The sequence below is a fragment of the Sipha flava genome, unplaced genomic scaffold (genome assembly GCF_003268045.1).
Source record: "Sipha flava isolate LNK unplaced genomic scaffold, YSA_version1 69_pilon_pilon, whole genome shotgun sequence".
NCBI lineage: Eukaryota > Metazoa > Arthropoda > Insecta > Hemiptera > Aphididae > Sipha > Sipha flava.
The window spans coordinates 867,655-886,114 of NW_020273609.1; the positions used below are offsets into that span (position 1 = coordinate 867,655).

Genomic DNA, 18,460 nt, shown 5'->3' on the forward strand with positions numbered 1-18,460 from the left:
TGCATGGTAAATGTTGTAGATGAAAAATAACGTAACACAAATTAAATTAAGTGATGATTGTACTGAGAACTGTGATGACGTATAGCTTAATATAGCCTAATAAGGATAAAAGTAATCAATGCAATCAATAATGCGTTTTTCATGAGTGCACACAATGCATATACTTTTTTTATATTTTACAATTAATGGCGTAACTAGTCTTTACGACCTTTCTAGTTTATATACAATTGTAATCCAATGAGCAAAAATAAATAAATCAACCTTTTAAGTGTTTACATTTAACAATTTAATGTGACGAAGTAGTGTTTAATTGATTTCTTAATTCTATTGTGAATTAATGGCAGTTTTAATTTTGTAGTATTGATCACGTTCATAAGTTGTTTGTGTTAGAGTTATTTTGTATATACATTATTTTTCATCTTTTGTAAAGTTTTATCTCAAGAAAATTATCATATGAACAGAAGAAAAAATTCAAGTCCATCGGTGTTCATAGAGGTCCTTGGCCCTTGCTGTTCCATATATGGGATAACGTGCTTGAAACCGGTATTTATCATTCCAATCCTATTCAGATCTGAATTGTTTTTTTTTAATAACTCATACGGGATCCCAGTCATTGATATCGTATTAAAATTCGTCCTTGGTTAGATAGTTCTTAAGAAAATAAAATCCAAAAACAATCAAGATTTTTTTTTCTCCAAAACTCTCGTTAAGAAGATAAATAGCGCATATATATGTTCAAAAACCTGAGAACCATTAATTTCTATTGCAACACCTGTATGACGTAATGCTTGTAACTTTTTTCTCTGCACGTAACCTTGAAAACCATTTGATTTATGTGGTAGGCAGTCTTCACATATGGTAGGACTTAGTCGCTAAAGCGTTGATAGACAAATATACGTTTTAGGATGATATAGGTTTACTAGATATACTTAATAATGCAAATAAAAAAAACTTCAGTCAAATTATGGAAAAATTATTATATCATATCATTATCGTTGTTGACAAATATTATTTATCTTTAGTGTTGAATATTTGAACATATTTGAGAAATGTCATGTACTCAGTTCAGTACTCAATTTTGTGTTGATAATTCAACCCCATTTTTTATTGGTTTTTGAGCAAATCTTGGTTATGTTAAAAATGGTATAATGGCTGTAATATCAAACAACTGGTGTAATTAATTAGTTCTATAAGAACTCTTTTCGTACGTATACTAATTGGTTTTATAGATTATGACTTGAAGAGTTGACAAGTTTAATTGTTTAAGCTACTACTAAATGTCTAAACGAATTAATTAAAATGCATTATAATATATAATTTCATTTAGACTACACATTTTATCATATTTATTTCAAATTATAAGATTAAAATAAATTAGTTAATTTTAATTTTGCTTATAAGTTTATGCGTAGAATTATATGGTTTTGATTCGATTTATTATGTTTTTCGAATTTGATATAAAGAGTCATATAGTAGACACAATAGAGTGTGTTTGACTATCGAACTGCAATCAATATCTGATCATCGTCCAGTCAATGTCTTTCCTTCACTCTTTTTCTTCCCTAAAGTATGTTTCACATTTCATTATGTAATTGTTTTTGCTGATAAATCTGAATCGTGAATACGATTTCACCAGTACATAAGGTCACCTAAGGATGACCCCCCCAAGTAAGAGGGCGAACCACATAACCTAGCTTGGTTAATCTGGTGCACGCGGTCACTTTCGCCCAACTCGTATACTAGTTCAGTTTATCCAGCATAACATAATATATGATTTAGGTAACTATTTTCATTATTATTATTGTATCATATTATTTATGTTCCGTTAGCGCCCGGGCCTATTAATTTTATTTCCTGTTCGAAATTGATCGGTATTACCTATACGTTTGAAACATCTGCAACGGAATTGATTACATCCATTGGAAAATATTGTCTAAAACACGTACGTGCTCATAAAAAGTCTGCTCAATATGAAAATGTAACATTTGGCATGCGACCAAAGAATGAATGCACAATAGGATAATTTCACCTACGCCCCACATTTTATAATACCAAGCTATTACGATACTCCCTTCAGGCTTTAAACATAATGCAGTGTTAATTTATGACCTATGGCTATTTAAAAAGTTTGTTGTCAACGTTTATGTTATATATTGATCTTTAATTTACTGTAGTATTCATTGAATAAAAAAAATTAATTTTATAATTATAAATGTGTATTTATTCTACTATAACCACACAATGCAATTATTCATATTTTATATTTAACTTGTAAATACATACCGAATTTTGTCTTATATAGGCCGTATATTCAACAACATAGGTCGGTATTTTAATTTAATTAAATTTTATATTAATATTTATATTATTCTGAAAGAATTAAATATTGGCAAAGAATGTTGAATAATTTTTGAACATCTCTTAGGTATTATTAATATGTATTTAAATTCTAAAATATGTTTAATTTTCAATCTTTCCGTTTAATATAAAATAAAGCCAAATTATTTTTAGTTAGAAATGGTTGTAAACTAGCTTATCACTATTACCTACACATAATTAATGTTAAACATATGTATGCTAAGGAAATGAGTAATTTTTTCAAATTACCATTATTTAATTATACATATTTTGAATATGCGTTTATCTTATAGTTTATTTTTTGTATATAGTAAAATTTGTTACGCAATTTTCTGTATTTATAAGTTACAGTAATGTAGTATTCATTTTGTAATATAAGTTAAGTTACAACTTTTTACAACTAGTATGAAATGTATTTAGACGAATTACTACGAATTACACTTTATTTAAAACTTTATTGTTGACATAAAATTTTAGTAACAGTGTATTATCCTTTCATTTTTTATTTCTTAAATTTACTTTTCTTGATTTTAGTTTTAGTTTTTAGAAAAAATTAACATTGTTATAATAATGAAAACTTATTAACAACATATTTTTATTATTATTTAATTAATTATGTGCGTTTTTATAATATTATTGAAAACATAAGGTTGAAGTTTAAAATACATTTTCGAATATGGTTCTCAAATTTATAATAAGTTAAACCTCCCTATTTTGGTTTCAATAGTCATATTTTCTTTTTAATAACATAATATGGGTTTAAGAAGTATAGATTTAATACATCTAAATTGCCCATGTTTATTATCTAGTATTATAATTACTATAACTTACAACTTATAATTATGTAATTACTATTGTATTTACATGCATTTGCAATTTTTATTTTCTTTTTCCTAGGTTAAATTATGTATATATTGCTTATTGGCATTATAACACTATTGATTATAATTATTATTTTATTTTTTCAATATTCTTTATCAGTATACTACATGTATTTGTAAAATTATTACCTATAATTTTTCTAATGGTTTTATTTTTTAGTTATATTTAATTAATAATTGTAGATAAAAAAAAAAATCTTAAAAGTTATGTACGTTAGCCCATCAAAACCTCCACTCACCATTATGTAGCTCATTTAGTTTAAAATCAAAGGTTGTGGGGGTTTGATTCAACTGAAGGCATATCATGTGCGACGCTTTTGGTATGTAAATCATCTAGCGGTTGAGGTATGTTATGTTCCGCTTTTTTAGGTACAAAACAAGTGTACTATTGAAGATGCGGTTGAGTTGGTAGCGTACAGGTACTAAATAAGAAGGTCATGGTCCTCGCGAAAGAAAAAAACAAAAATTAAAATAATGAAATAAAAATATGAAACAACAAAAATCATAATAATAGCTTACCTATATTTATAAACTGTTATAATGTAAAACCGAGAAATAACTGAACTGAAATTATAACCATAACCCGTTACACAGTTCACATGTCGAAATATATTCTTTAATGTAATAATAAATCGTTCATAATTATTGTGGCTTCTTGACCTTAACATGATGTACTATATTATATTTTATTCGCAGTCTATGCCTTCTTCAATTTACTATCTCTTCGTCATCATTCTCTATTATGCTGGTTGGAGCTCGGCAGCAAGAAGTCGTCTAGTATTGAATCCTAAACAAATTCGATTAACTACATATCGTTAATTATTCTAATTCTTTTTGCAAAATGTCGTGCTATATTTGTTTATTTTAAATTTATATCATAATGATTTGATTATTACTCTAAATTTCCCTATCTTTATTATTGACCGTAGCACTTATGTAGACTATTATTCTTCTGTTGAACAGAAGTTTTGTACTACTTATATAAAGTTTTATAAAACTGTTCAATATTATACTCAATGACCTAATAAATAATGTTTGTTGATGAATTATAGTGTAATGTTTTAATAAAGGGAACGCTAAATATATATGTATGTAGAAAACCGTGAACATAAGTTGTTAAACACACATTTATGTGTTCGATCGATTGATAGTAATTTGTGTTTGTGTGTGTATGGATAAATAACAAGTTCAAAATTTGTCCCGATGTATAATTATATACAGTTATATTATAAACATTATTTTTTCTAATAGTTGATATTCAAAAAAATTGTTATAAGTATATCCTTCGAATAAGAGTTTAATGTTCTATCAGTTTAAAGCTTAAAAATTATTTTTCTTATTACATGGTTTATAATATAATTTGTATGTGTTATATGATATGAAAGAAAATTATTTATTCATCACATAATTGTTTATAATAATTTGAGTGTTCAACTTGAGTGTTGGTACCCAAATAACAGAGTTTTTTTTTTTTTTATAATTATAAATCAAATATATTAGTGCTTAATTATTTTTTTTTGTTTTTTGATTCTATTATCAACTCGTATATCATTAGTTATAATGAATTTCAGAAATAACTATTAACCTAATTAAAATGCTGCAGTTATTTTTTTACGATTAATTATGCATTATAATTTTATTTACATTCGATTCGATCTTATCCAAGTAGATGGGTCGACAAATAAAAATCAAGATAGCAAGTAATAACAAAGTAAATAATATTAGTTATGTATTTGCATTAAAAATGATCAATTTTGTTTATTATAATTTATAATCATCCGCTAGTTACTAAAAAAATTCCAGGCGGAAAAATTTAAATTTCACACTACTTCTGTTGATAACTCAATTTCAAAACAATTTTAAAATTATTTGCTTTTATCTTTAATAATATTAAATATCACACAGTTTAGACGTTTAATAATATGCTTTCTATTACTGTATCAATTTATTTGTATTTTTTCAAGACTTTATTACATTTATTTTTGTGTGTTTGTACTTCACAATTACTATTTATTTTAATATTTCTTACCTTACGTTTAGTAATTTAGAATTTGTTTACGAACAGTAAAATCTTAAATTTTATTTAAAAAAAAGTAATAGCATTAAATTTATAGTAAGTTCGTGCAAATTTTAAAAGAATCGTTATAAGATTTATTAAGATCAAAATATGTGTTTAGATTTTATTTTTTCGAAATTGTTAAATGTTTTATTTTTTCTCGTTGGTTATGGGATATAACACTGAGCTTAAATTTAAAAAAAAAAGGTACAAAAATTTAGATTATGATGTGAAATTTTATCACGATTAAAGGTTTTCTATTAAATAATACATTTGTCTAATTATTTAGTTCATAATTCTTCTTTTTACATGATTATAAACTTTACGAGTATACTCTATTAACTTTATTGTTTTAGTTGAAATTGCAATTTTTTACTTAACTCAATTATTTATTATGTTCCCCTTGAAATGAAACTTTTTATTATTAACCATTTATTTTTCACAATAACTGGTTGTTTGATAGTCACATCCGAGGAAAGGAAAAGTAAAAAATATATAAATAACATTTTCATAAAAAAATGTCATTTTAATAGTATTAATAATAATAATAAGTTAAAATAATAAAATAAGAAGTGGCAATAAATGGCTTTAGTACGTGTTTAACTTCGAACGCACAACACGAGTGTAACACGAGTTCGCTTTTATCAAGCTCCCGACAGCAACATCGAAAAGTTCCCGTTAGGCAGGTAATTTGATCACTAATTGACCGTAAAACTAACCTACTATGAACGTCGACGCGCCCAAAGGCCACTCGCCTAAAACAAAATCTCCAACTAAAACAGCATCTTCTCAAAGTCCGAAAAATAATACAACCAACAAACCACTAAATATGTTTAAAAAAATTACAATACCACCAATTATACCAAATAATAAAACTCCGAGTACAAAAATACAATCCAGTCCGAACACATCATTAGCGAGCGATAACGCGGTTGACACACGCAACACCGCCGCTCTCCTATCTAAAACAGATAACACCACTACCATTAATGAACTATTATTAATGAACTATCGCAGATAACAACTCTACGATATATGATTGCAATTCCCGTTCCGATGCATTAAATAACAAACAAATCAAGTTCTACCCAATATAACAAAAGCGATAAGACGTTTGCATCAATTACTGCATATGACAAAACAACGTCAAGAAACCAAGCTATAGTTCCTAACTCCATAGATGGATGGCATTCCGCAAAAAGAATATATGATCGCAATAGGCAACATAGTCTCTTCCAAAAATATATCTTTAGTATCTAGAATTTTAAATAACCGAGTCTGCATATTTCTAGCTAACAAACAAATTCTAGATAACTTAATGGACACACATCGCTCGATAATAATAAACATCCAGGAGCTACAAATTCGAAGACTCAACAACCCAGCTAAAAGAATAGTAATATCCAGTGTCTGCTCATCCATCCCCAACTAAATTATACTTGATCAACTCAAAACACTAAATATAACATCGGTCTCTCAAATAAACCACCTCAAAGCTGGTATACTCACAGAAGGGAACGACCACATCCTCAGTTTCCGTCACCAAATGTTCACAAACACGAGGACGTAACAAAAATACCAAGTTCTCTTTTAATCAACACAAATGATTCCCAATTTCGTATAATTTTTACCAATGACAAAATAACATGCTTCTTCTGTAAATCTACAGGGCACACATCCTCTACCTGTAAAAAGGCCAATTAAATCAACATGGAAATCTCACCACTTCTATCCCAAGAAAACGAAACGGAGACCTATATAACATCAGAGAACACAAAAATTAACCAAAATGAAAATACCCAACACCCTATAAAATCAACATCTTACATGAACTCAGTCAAAAACATCTCAAATTGGAACATCGCAGCTGAGTACACGAAAAAAAAAACGACAAGCACCGCCAAAAATATACTCTTCAGCACCCACCAGCCAATCATTCATAAAACTACAAAAGCTTCTCATTCTAGATACAAAAAACCAACCATCTTCAGTTGGCCCAGTCCGACTTTGAATAGAAGAGAAAAAGTAATTATGAATAGGCTTCGCATATGACATACTAAATTAACTCATGGATACCTCATGGCAGAACAACCCAGATGTACTACATGCGGAATAGAACCTACAATCAAACATATTTTCACTGAATGCCTCCAATACTTAGACGAATTAAAGAATCTCAATATCCCCAACACCCTAGAAGCAGTACTAGGACCGGACTCACATACAATTAATCAAGTTTTAGTATTCTTAAAAAATTCTAATTTATATAATTCAATGTAGTTAAAAAAAAAAAAAAATTGTAATTTAAAATATAACTAATGGCCTATGTTGTCGGGTTAAATCTTAGATCAATAATAAAAAAAAATATATATATCTAAATGGCTTTAATTTTTGTTCATATATGTTAATATTTCTTCGTATAACATATTTTACGTTCGGATAGGTCATATATGTTACTCAAGTTTCGTATTTTATATAATTCCTTATTTTTGTAAACAATAAATGTATTGTATGTGTCTTACTAATGTATGTTTTCATCCAAATCAATATTTTTGAAATGATTTTTTATATTTTTATGTTTCTTTGGGGCCGCTTATATTTTACTGTTATTTTTATAGAACTTATTATTAATTTAGTGTATACTTATGAATAAGTAATTATTCCAAAATATGTATATGTGGTTAGACTGCGTGGTCATAATATTCATCCGTTTGACTTGCCACCCCTTGTATGTACTGTATTATAATAATATTGTTTATCAATGTGTCCACTATGACTTAAACATTATATCCTACTTCATCAACAATGATATAGAAATGGAAAACATTCTTTGTACACAGCAGGTCATCGCACAGCGTTTACGCTAGACGGTGACATCGCGGTAATCTATGCGCGGTAAAATAACCGATTAACGAGACAGACCTTCTTTGGTCAACTCGGCGAGCAGCTTCTCGAGTATCATCGCAGTGCAATAAGCCGTGTATATAATATGTGGATTACGTATCGATCGGTTAATCACATTTCAGTAACCTTTTGACGTGATAATCAAATGCGCTCTGAGCGTCTGATGTGTATACGATATTATATACATTAATTAAACGTTATTATAACAATGAAGACTGATGACGAGAGGTAAAGAAAAAAATTGAAAATAAATAGAAACCACGACACGCATTGTACGTACAGGTATAACGTCTTGTATAATGTATGCGTGGTCGCCGTCACACAGACTTCGGTTGAGAGTCGAGATATAACACCTTCCAGATAATATTGTGCGTACACGTACATGTAATCGAACAAATAACCGCATTTGTATTGAAAGAATTCTCATTGTTGTCGTGCATGTTATGCTTAACGACAACGGTATTTTATTATTATTATTATTTATATTATTGTTGTTAAACCCATGCACTCGATAATAGTAATTATACTGCTGGAGGTGTTAATTAGCAGCCACCGCCACTGTTGTATAGTGCTAGATATTATTGCTTCGGGAGTGAATACTCTGTAGCTCGCACAAATGCCGTCAAGTTTTTATTATGCTTTTTTTACTATTATTATCAGTCATGTGCAATAAAATGTGAGATTGAAGTCGAAACGAGCGCTATATAAGATAAGTAATTAATTCGTATGTACCAGTACTCAGTCACTGTTGCGAGGGTCAATACGTCGTGGTGGAGGCTTTCTCTGAAAGAATAAAAATCAATTTATCCGAATGGATATTATTTGTGTAATGCATTTAAACGCAGCCCACGCTGCGTGCACACGCTAATTTTCGTTAAATACAACTGATATCGGATGAGTGAGCGTTCACTTTTATACTATTATTTTTCTCCTATTTCATCTCTTCGGAATATCATTACGTGCAAAGTCGGTTTATACCATCATGATATGATTATGCCCAGACTCGGGTCGAGTGCCCCACAAACAGGTCGCCTGATTATTATTAATAACTGAAACTGTATAGTCGACTGCCACATCATTCTTCTTATCACGCTTCGTGAAACGGGTACAACGAGCTGCTTTTACTACCTGTAGATGCAGTTTTTATAGATATTTTGCAACGTTTTATCTGCAGTGCGTTCTCCTACTACCGCCCACATTCATATTAAATTAAAATATTTGTCAATCTTTCGAATTTTTACTTTAGCAATGATTTATATTTTTTTCTTCGTACTTTTACAACCAAACTAAAAAAGAACTCGATGGTATAATTACCGTTGTGGCCGACCAAATATTGTTTACCCTAAAGACCGAAGCATTTGCTTCCAATGTGCCTTTTTTATTCTGTGACCAAGTCTATATTAATTTTTCTTACAATAATAGCCTATTCGTACAAGCTAAGGTTACCGCCGCTACTGTCTCAAAAACAATTAAAACCATAATCGGCAAGGCCGTTGCCACTGCACATACACGAAAATAATTCCTTGTGCTTGCTCCCACTCATCGCGATACAAGTGTCAGGTATCTAGCTAATATTTGTGTTAGCCATTGAACGCGAACAAGGCCAGGTTTAATAAAACGTCTGATATGAAATTGATTACTGTGTGGTGTCCGCACTACGTGACAAAACAGAACATGTGTTTAGATTATTCTATTGTATACCGCCACAACTGATATTAATGTGTAAATCATCGGTTTTTAAACATAATAAATTTGCGTGATTTAATCGGAGGATGTAGGGGGAGGGGAATGAAAAAATTGGTGATACAATATTATGGAGTTCCAACATAACCAGAAAGTGCGAACAATACCATATATTATGTATAAAAATGAATGGTGATGATCTTGACGTACGTATGTGACCTTAGAACAACTGTACACAAACTTGATAGAATACAGCTTCGGGGTGACCTATAGTAGTGAGCAGTCTTTGTAGATTTTCGTTTATAAATAAAACATAAGGGTTGATCACGTCGTACGCATGAAACGGCCTACAATTATATGGTTGATGCATTGTTCCTGTTAATTGTATTTTATTTGAATAACTAGTTTGATAATTTGATTTCTTTCCAAATTTTTATATCGTTTTAGAGAAACTAATGTTTTCTGATATTATTAAGTCTATACAAATTTATAATTATGACTATAACGTTACACCGTGTGGATGAACCTTGCTAAATCATTCTATGCCTATATAATAATAATTAAGTTAAAAGTCTTATTTATCTTGATACTGCAGTGCTAATGATTCTCAAACTCGAGTTCTCTCTAATCTGTGCAACTTTTGATAACTAAGTTTAAAAGTTTATATTATACATAATTACATTAAAATTGCTGAACTATTATATTTTATTAAGTATACTTTTTCATTGTCGAGAAAAAATTCGCGTCGAATTTACATTTTAAAATCTTACCGTACAATCGCAGAATATGCGCAGTTACATTGCATACATCTGATATATCTGTGGTATAAATCACGTAGATAGCAATTTACCAAATAATAGTAATAAAAAAAAATCGATTTTATTGCATACTAAGTAAATATAGCGTTGGTATTTTTTTTATCATTTTTTCACGTCGCAACCACCCTTATTATTCTTGTCGCAGCGTTATCTACTCGTATATTTATATACGATGCGTTCTTGTAACCCATATTTATATGTCATATATGTCATATATATATATATATATATATGATACGTTTGTCGACGCCTGACATATGACACGGGTTCCCCCCTGCCACGAGATCATTAACTGTTACGCGTATGTTTGTAGCGTATGTGTGCAGTGTGCAGGTATTAACCGAACGGTAACTTTTTTATATTTTTTCCCTCACATAATAATTGGATTTTTGCCGTCGTTGTGTAGATATTACATCGCGTATAGTAGTACGCGCGCTGCGGGATATACTCGTAATATTCGGCTCTGTTGCATTAACGATATCGTCATCTGCCGTGTGTGTAATACGATTACATTATTATTATTACGTGTATTCGTCTTGTATGCATAGTTTTGACTATGACAATAAAATCGATCGAATTATTGCCATGGGTGTGCACGTCGAGGGCATACACTCGTACACTGCCGCCGACGTATGGTAATGTACTTGCAATTTGTTGTCGTGTGTGTATCGTAAGAAAAGAATCGCCGCCGATGACGAAGTAAGTGCTTGCAACCTTGTCCACGGTTTCGTCTTCTCCGCATGTGTACAAGGCTGAGCGAGTTAACAATAATTTTCAATTTAGTTAAGTTAACTATTTTTTAATATTCTTTTTTGATCAAGCTAGTAATCGTATTGGTCAGCATGTTAATGTCATCGATTAAGTTTGAAATTAAGTTCATTATTACTGTTAATTGTTAATTTCAATTGATATAAGTGAAGTTAAAGTTAATTAAAAACAATTTAAAAAAATAAATATTTTTATCATAAGTACGCGCACCATATGCAGTTATTCGTTCTATATTGTATATTAATTTATTATCAAAATCGATATTAAATTTAAAAAAAGTCTGGTTATAGAAATTCAAAACCGACTTAGAAGCAAATTAGTTATGTTAATACACTAATTAATATGCAGTCGTTTACGTAAACTTATTATACATTATAATAATGTACCCATACAAAGTGTTGTGGCATTTGAGTTGACGAGTATAGGTATTCGTATAAGTCTAATTGAAAAGAAATCCTAGCCAATACAATGATAATAACGAGGATAATAATAACAATAGCTATTTTGCACCTATCCGGCAGGTAAACTGCGGTAAAGATATGTGGAATCTTGCGGATTTCCAATGTCAGCGTCATCGTCTTACCGATCGCTATAGCAGTTTTCTGCATAACTATAAAATGCGATGGACAGGCATGGTTAGATAGACACGTTTATTAGTGTACGCAGGTTGAGTACGGGTAATTATTGAAAGTAAATAATTGCGTTTGTTATTACTGTCCAAAAATATTTTGTCTAACAGTATTGTTGCAACGGGCGTACAAGTTGTACATTCATACTATGTAACGTTTATCGGTTTGTAGTATGGATTAAATTTTTACACAATTACGAGGTAATTTTTAAAGCAAGCGCGCAATCCATTATCAAGCTGAATCTGCAATATGCATTTATTCAAATTCTGACAACATTTTTTGTACTCAATAAGTAACGAAAATAGAATATTTCACTATACATTTGAACGTGTATAGACAATTCAAATATCGGAGTATAGAAGTACTAATCAGTTAACTAACTTTTTAATTAAGTATTCAAATTTTAACCGTGTGAGAGTCCATCAACACAACTATACAAACAATATCTTATCTAAATTTTAAATTTAGTTTTACAATTAACGGCAATCGCTGCTAGGTTTATTGTTTAATTTTTACATCGAAATTTTCGAAGAAATATTGAAATAATAATACATTTTACTGTTTATAATAAGGAAATAATGTTAATCCCCATTGGAGACATAAAAAAAAAAAAAAAAAAAAGCAATTGAATTTGAATTGAAATAAACGCATATTGTTTAAGTGTTTATGAGTGGGGTGAACTTTTTTAAAAATTTATCCTGTACATATATTGTACAACATCCTTTTGCCAACGTATTATTGGAACATGTCCGTGCGATCGATCTACTCTCAAAAGTGCTATAAACGCGACTAGGTGATTCGATGATAAAGAGTCGATACATATGTGTGAACGTATATGTGTGTTACTTCTATTTATATATATATATATATATATATATATATATACACGAGTATATGTGCACAAGTCGGTGGGTGCACACAAGTTGTGTGTGTGTCGGCCATTGTGTCACTATTTGTTTTATTGTTACACTGTGTAGTACAATGTTCACACACACACACACATATATATATATATATATATATATATATATATGTATGTGTGTATATGTGTGTGTGTTCGCTTTTGCTGTTACAATAATAATATCGTATTGCGACGTCATACCGCGTGGGATTCGCTGCCAATCGATCGGATTATTATTATTATGTTATATGTTTTTGATATTAAAATATATAAAGTATATAGTAGTAAAGTGTATATGGATGATGCGGTCGAGTGTAGAAAGGTTGGCGAACCGCATGTATGGGGATTTATCCCCAGAAATGCTGCCCAGTCGTCGTTTACGTTTACGAAAAACGTATCGCTACAGCTTACAATAGCGCAGTGCTTATACCGTGCATATGCGTCCAACAACATCTGTAAATCATTCTCCCTCCTCTTTAAATTTGATTATAGAAAAATAATTTTAAGCTTATTATTTAGGCTTAAAAAAAAAAGAACTCTCGTGATGAGACCCTAAACGTACATCGAGTTACGACCGGAGGGTGGATGGGTCAAAGAACCCATGGCATTGTTTACAGGATGACCTGAATCCCAAGAAGGAGACAGCAGCACGCTTCATCACAATGGTCGGGACGTACTGAGTGTGTATAGTGTTCGAACGGTGTTTTTTCTTTTTCTCTTTTTTCCATTTTGTATAATATTATTCTCTTTTATATCTTCTATACTTTGATTAGAGATGCAAGCATATTTACGTTCCTTGACCTCTGGAGACACCATTGTCGTCTGGGATGGCGGTTAATCTGTATGGAATCTCTGTGTTACGAACAACAAATCGCTCGGTAGGGGTGCCCAACTATCTGAAAACGACCACTCTGTACTCATAGATCATTTTAAAAAATGAAAAAAAAAAAACAAATATATACTATGTAATTACAGTTTTTACGAGTTTTTATTACGTCTCTTTTATGTAGTACTCACATATAACTGCTGCATGTTTAAGAAACAAGTGTATTAAGTCAATTATTAATGATAAATGTTTCGGTTTTTATAGTTTATTTGAATTTTATTGCTAATTTTTATAAAGTACAGTTAATATTATATCATTATAAGTAATTAATAGGTATTAATATCAAAATATTCTTAAACTAAATGCAAGATGTAATTTTATGTAGAAATATAGTTTTGATCTCCCCGATAATTAAGTAGCACTTAACTTAGTAATAACTTGATAACATAGTTTGAACCTACCTAGATTATTACACGACATTTTACCTATTTTAAAACTTATGCTTATAATTGTCTTTAATTCATAGGTTTATTAATATGAATTATTTTTTGATGCACTTAATGTTTTTTGTATCAATTTAGGTTTGATATTATATAACTAATTTTTCGGTTATTTTTTTTTATATAGATTTTAGTATTTATTATTTTTTATTTTTTTTTCCACACCATTTTCATTCCCTTTTTTTATACAATCTTTCTTGCATTAACGTACCTATTTAATGTTTAGATTATGTCTGTTTAAAAATTGAACACTTGAGTCGAAAATATTAACAATTTAAATCACTTGTCATTTATATCTTAAAGTATTAAAACGTATCAATTTGACATTAAACTTTTATATCATGAATCAATACTAAAAGAGGTTTATATTTTTTTTTTTAGTTAATATAAATGTTTATTAAAATATAAAATTATTTGGAGTAGGATTTCTAATATAATTAGTGTAAATGTATTGATAAAATGTTTTTTTTTCGTATTAACTGGCTTTTATTATTCCTAGTTCATAAAAACATAACTTATTAATTTGTTTTTCAGATATTCATAAAGTATTTGTTAAATGCATAATATTTTTAATATCTCTGCTTTTTATTTTATTTTTCATTCCTTTTTGGAGTTATTCAAGTAACTTTTTTATTATATTGAAGTATATGGTTCAAAACGAAAACATATCTTTGTATGCAGATACGTTAAATATATATAATTTTATTTTAATTATGTTAAACGGAATATCAAGTCCAGTCTAATAAGAGTGCCCACATAGTTATAGTGTTGTTCGTATAACTTTACGTATAGTATTATTGTTATTATTATTATTTTTATTACTATTCATATTTCGGAAAAGATATTATTTATTATTTTTAGTGTTAATATTTTAATATAATTTGACTATATATTAAAAATATATCACAGATTGTTAAAATAAAGGCAAATATATTTAAAACTAAAACTTTTCTTAACAACTTACATTTCTGTTCATAACCAAGTACAACCTTTTTATCATATTGCAGCTATTTAAAATACTTATACGTCCAATGGCCATAGAAGCCGCGGATATATTATATAATAAAAAAAAAAAAATATAAAATTAAATATTGTCTTATATAATATATTTGTATTTTATTATTATATTATTATACTCCATAGTTTTTAAAAAAATTATACGATTCAAATTGATCTAAAACTTTTTTTTTAATCTTACATCTAAAAACAATATCTGATATGCATACATTTTAGCTTAATCTTTAATTTAATTTAATTGATTCGCGTTTGTTTTTATTAAGTTCGTATAATGACATTTGTTATTTTAATATATTTACACTAACACAAAAAATGAAATTACTATTTTTTAATATTTGAATTAAAATACCTTAATTATTAAATATTATCAAAATAAAATGTTCTAATCTGTATTTATATACAAAAAACTATTTTTATGTAAGTTATTATAATTTTGAATGACTAAATACATATTAAGCGATTTTTATTATAGTTAAGTTGTGACTTCATATTTATACTAATGACCTAGATTCTGTATAAATTATATGATTTTTATCTTTTTTCACAACTTTTCATAGGTTGTGTTTCTTGGAAACACATACCAACAATTAAATAGGTAGTATGTTTATGGTTAGAAATAAAATATACAAACATATTTTTAGTGATTTGGTTGTGATATATTGGGTAACGGTCTTTATAAGACTAATACAATGGAACTACACAAGTTTAAATTCTTCTAAATTATTCAAATAAGTATAAATTAAGTCTGATATTATTTTATTATTACAAATTATACACATTTCATAATCGTAAAACTTTACATGGAAATGTATTTGATTTTTTTACACTAAAATGTATAACGAAAATGATTTTAATCCATGTAGATTAGGGTTGAACTATTTTAATAGTAAATTTAAATCATAGAGTATATTACTGTATTATAATAATATTGTACACATCGATTAAATAATGAGTTTATACACATAAATTCATTGGTAAAATAGTATGTTTCGGCTTAAGATACAGAATACTAAATTAATGCTTATGTTGGTATTGATGTATAATATATATATATATATATATATATATATATATATATTATATATGTTATACATTTTATATAGGTATCAACTATATCTAAAATGTATATAAATGTTTATGGGGTTCTTTGTTGTTTTCATTGGCTAGTTCAAGTTACATAACATAATGGATACAATTAAATTATAAAAAAAAAAAAGTCATTGGGTACTAGATAAAGTACAAGTTGTATATTATACTCCGCTGTAAAGTAGAATTAAATAAACCGTGTAGTAAATGTAACTAATTATTACCCGTGTAATTGATAGCAACCATTACCATAGATCTACGGCATCTAATTATGTATTTAATTATTTTTTTTTTTGCCAAGTTAATTTAATTTTGTCATTAAACAAATGTCCGGATTTTGATATCCTGAAAAACCTAGAAAAAATGTCTTTAAAATTAATTATTAATCGAAAAAATAATTTAAAATATAGCTTTAAAAAATTTAAATTATTACAACAATATGAAAGTAGTGATTCAATTGGAATTTGAAACTTGGATTCGAATTTAGATCTACGGGTTGTTACATTACCATAAACAAATTTTATACATAAATTATAAACTATATTTTATGTCGTATATAAATTATGCCTAAATAGGTATAGTTTTTAATTATAATTTTGCTTATAACATTTATTCAAGAAATTTGAGTAAAAATCAATATATATTAAAAATTCCATATATTTTTAATAACGAGTTGCTATAGTACTAAGATAGTAAATCGATTAAAGCAATTTTCATGTGAAGTATTCATAAATGTATTATAAAGTAGCCATGCATGTATGTAGACCGAAAATTAATTTAATAATATTCAGTTATTTATTATTATAAATGAGTGGTATTATAGTTAATATTTCTAAGACTTTTTCGTAGGTATAGTTTAAGTTATAATATATACACAACCTAAACGGCTATAGTATAATATATAATATTCCACACGTCAACAAAATTAATAAATTTCAATAAAGAAACTACTAATCGGTTTTTAGTAGACACACATTTATTAAAAAAATCATAAATTTATTGATCAATCTATTAGGTATAAAGAATATCCAGTAAACTAAAAACATTCAGAATAGCTTAAAGTAATATTATTTTCCTAATATATGAGTTAATGCATCTTACAAATATATAACGACAGAAATTAATACAACAAATAAGTAAGACATAATCTTCGGTAATTTTTTAAAGTCTTTAAAACATATTTATGGTAATCAATCTAGATTATACTTCCTATTAGACTCAAATTACCAAGTAGTCTAGATTATTACGTATAAAATACGTTATTAGTAATAATAACTTATTACGTAAGTAGATAGTATATATGGTATGTTTACTTATAGTTATTTTCTCGGATATTTCATGTAACTGAATTCTGAATTCTACCATACATTTTCGATCCCGCGGTGTTCCATCAGAACGTTTTAATTTAAGATATTTATGATGGAAAACAGCTTATTATTATAAGTAGGTATTCATGTTATTTTACGGGTTATAAAAATGTTGCACTAATAAAATGAGTAAATAAATAATACGATGTTTTAGTTTATACAAAACGATTACGTAACGAAAAAAAATGCGATTTCATTTTTGGAGGGAATTTAAAATAATATAAGAGCGTGGGTCGTTTAAAGCGCTGTTGGTGTCTTTCGGGTCAAAATGAAAAAAAAAACGTTGAATGTACCGTGGAATTTAAATGTGTAGTAGCAGTTTTAGCTTATAATAATAATTTATTTGACGGCTATGTGTTTTTTAAGAAAAGAGGAAGATGACGGAATAATATCGGTTCGGACTTGTGCACTGGTTGCGGCGATGCTGTGACGTGCCTATTATACCGCCATAATATACTATATAATATTGAAAACGCAAGTGACGGCGGGACTAAAAGTAGTGGTGTCCGTCCGTCGGTCGGTCGGTCGGTCCAGAGCAACGTCGGAGCGCAGAGTCCAGGCGGGATGCCAGTGACCCGAGTGCTTTGATCTCGCTGCGTGTACACGTACGTTAACGTGCACGCACACACACACACACACACACACACACACACACACACACACACA

The 18,460-nt window shown here is 28.6% G+C and overlaps 1 protein-coding gene across 1 annotated transcript in view; it reads left to right on the top strand.

The window, feature by feature from the left end:
• Positions 1-18,460, top strand: part of LOC112692046 (disco-interacting protein 2) — a 132,299-nt gene that overhangs the window by 26,390 nt on the left and 87,449 nt on the right. The gene's annotated exons all lie outside the window — the stretch shown is intronic.